At 35.5% G+C, this 3297-nt stretch overlaps 1 protein-coding gene across 1 annotated transcript in view; it reads left to right on the forward strand.

Moving 5' to 3' along the window:
• The window catches only part of LOC118733235 (dendritic arbor reduction protein 1), a 132407-nt gene that overhangs the window by 123030 nt on the left and 6080 nt on the right, over window positions 1–3297 (forward strand). The gene's annotated exons all lie outside the window — the stretch shown is intronic.

Raw genomic sequence — 3297 nt, forward strand, 5'->3', positions numbered from 1 at the left:
ATTCTTAATTCATTCGAAACATCGTTTTATTTCCCATCGGTTGGGGTTTGCAATGCTTTGCGGCAGCACTTGTAGGTGTGCACAGGTACCAAGTCCCTGAAAATTTTGTATTTGGTACACAAGTCGGGTTCACCCCTTCGACTCGCGTACATAGACAGACGGCAACTTTGATCCGGATTAAGGGCGCAATTGATCTGATCAACCTCAAGCCTTGACAGACGGCAGTGATGCGGATTTACGAGCCGCGAGGTCGTAGGTTCGAGTCCCACGGCCAGTAGAATTATAACTTCTAGAGCACGAGCGCGGCGGGGTGTGACGCAGTGTGGCACGCAAACGCGGGCCGCCGCACCAGTATGCTAAATAGTGTCAATTGACTTTATTTCCGTTGATTTTGTTACCTGCCACCTGTTTGCAACTTATTTTTATCTATTTATTTTTAATAATTTTCATTTAAAATACAATTCAATCTATGTATAACAGAAACGACATAAATGTAAGCTTCAAAGCTTGCACAAATTTCACAACAGTGAATCAAACTTAAATAATTTTCATCTAAATTGCAAACTTAATCAGAATTTTTGGAAAATTTGGGCTATGCAGTTTAGTAGCCCATTCAATTTTGCTCTAATAATGTGCAAGTTTCAAGTCGCTAAAAATATCGGTAGTTGGTTTTTAGAATTTTTTTTTTGTGGAGGGTGTTGCGCATTTTCTTCCATATAATGCCGAATTTCCACTAGGCATTGAAATTGAAAGACGAAAAATTGGAGGCATTTAAAAAATGCCATGTGGAAATGAATTAATTGACTATTTTTTAATGCCCAACTTTGTCATTACAATTTTCATCATTTAATGCCTAGTGGGAATCCAGCATAAGGCGTAAATTTGATTCAAATAAATGGGCATAAATGAGTTTTCTACAAAATCACTTGGTCATCATTTTACAAACACGTGCTTGCGTTGTATGTAAGAAGGAGACAAAAAGTATTGCGTGTGCGTTTGTATTTCGGCTTTTGAGTAACAGATGGCACAGCTCCGATGAGATATTTGTAACCTAATTGATTGGGGCTAATGTTGATATTTTACTATTTTAGTAATATACTAGCTTATACCCGCGGGTTTCACCCCGCGCTTTTATACAAATATGAAAAATAATTTAATGATGTTAGATTTTATTTCTGTGCCCATTTCGTTATAGCTCGCTATTTTTTAAGCGAGTTAAGGTATTTAGGTTGTTTAAAACTATGAAATTATAAAATCTCGTCTGCGCGCTAGGCATATGAAAGATATCAATCCCTCTAAGTTTACCTTAAAATGGTTCCAGGTATACGACGCGTGAACGTGTAACCTTCTTGGAGGTGCCACGGCGGGTTCTAATATTTCCAACTCAAATTTAGTAACCTGGCCTTGATAAAATACCACTTCTCATTACTGTAGCAAATGCCTCAAGAGAGCTTTAGATTATAAGGCCGAGCCCGGCTCTCCCTTTTCCATTTAGTGAAATGTATTCTGTCAGTACGGCACTTATAAAATAAATCTCCATAACAAATCTAAAATACTTCGAGAGATTTTCTATCCTTCCAGAGATATGTATTAAGAAGTTTTTAGTATGTATGGGAGGCATTCCTTTTTTAATAACTCACATTTTTTCCATGAGCAATTGATACATTTTGCATACACAACTCCATACCAAGTTCCAGTATTCTTCCACAAACACTTCCAGGGATATGTGGCAAGAAAAAGTAAATGTGTACTGGAAGTGCCACGCCCCTTTTTCTTATAACCCTAATCTTCTTCCATGAATTTAGAATTGATTTTACATACCCCAGTACCAAGTCCCAGTACTCTACCTTGAACACCTTTAGAGATAAGCAGTATAAAACAGTAAATTTGTATGGGAGGAACCATGTCCCCTTTTCGAATAACGCAAATTTTTCTCCATCATACACATCTCGGTGCCAAGTTCCAGTCCTCTGCAATAAACACCTCCAGAGATATGCAGCATAGAAAAATGAATTTGCATGGGAGTTGCCACACCACCTTTTCCAATAACTCTCATTTTTCTCCATGAGTATGGTATTAGTTTCACATACATACATACATATGTATTTCCATACCAAGCTTGAGTGCTTTACCCCAAACATTTGAAGAGATATGCAATATGAAACTTTCAGTCAGTATGGGAGGTGCTACGCCTCTTATCCAAAAACGTCCATTTTTCTCCGTCAATATGAATATATTTCACACAGTGTTGGCAAACTGTTAATCTGATTTACGATTAAAATGTTAATCTCGTTTGACGATTAAAATTAATTAGTCGTAATCAACTGTACGATTAATGATAACATTTTTTTAATCGTTAATCGCTGGCTGCGATTACGTTTAATTAATTTAAAACATTAATCGTTAATCCAATTAAAAATAAAATCTGATTAATTTGTGTAGTTTGTCCGAGTTTGAAACCAAACACCAGTTATTGTAATTATTTCGTGTTTTACACTTATAAAAAGTACATAATATAAAAAAATTATAATTATTGGTATTAGTAATACATAAACTGGGAGCTTTTACAAACCTAGTTTGTAAAACGTTTGTTGGTATATATCTTAATGAAAATGCACACCAAATTGCTTAGATTGATGAGGAAGCCCGACTTAGCCATACCGGATTAACTTGCTTTGTGTGCACAGGGAAATTCCAGCATAACTTAATTAATCACCAAACCTACTTGATCAAATTAAGAGTTAACGATTAAAAATTAATTTTTAGGTCGCGGTTACGATTAACTGTTTAGTCAGATTAAAATTAATCATGATTAACTGTATTCAGATTGAATTTAATCGAATTAACTTACTGATTAAAACATCAATCGATTAATGCCATCATTGATTTCACATACATATCACTATACCAAGTTTCTGTTCTCTCCCACAAATACTTCCAGAGATATGTATGTAATATGAAAATTCCAATTTGTATGGGAGGGGCCTTGAGTTATCGGACTTACTTTCAGTCTAAGACCATCCTTCCGAAATCCGTAGTAAGTGTACTAAATTTCGTTCTGATCGAAAAACCGGTTAAGGAAGTAGCCTATTTTTTAATCCAGATCATAAACCATCTTTGAGCAAAATTTCATTTTCAGACAGGTGGCACTTCTTAAAAAAGTAGCCTATTTTCCAGTCTAGGTCATAACCTATCTGTGTGCAAAATTTCATGCAAATCCGTTTAGTCGTTTCCGCGTATTAATTTAATTAAACTTTTTTAACAGGTGGCAACTCTTAAGAAAGGTAGCCTATTTTC

This window comes from Rhagoletis pomonella, unplaced genomic scaffold (genome assembly GCF_013731165.1).
Source record: "Rhagoletis pomonella isolate Grant_MI unplaced genomic scaffold, Rhpom_1.0 Rhpom_scaffold_00002, whole genome shotgun sequence".
Taxonomy (NCBI): domain Eukaryota; kingdom Metazoa; phylum Arthropoda; class Insecta; order Diptera; family Tephritidae; genus Rhagoletis; species Rhagoletis pomonella.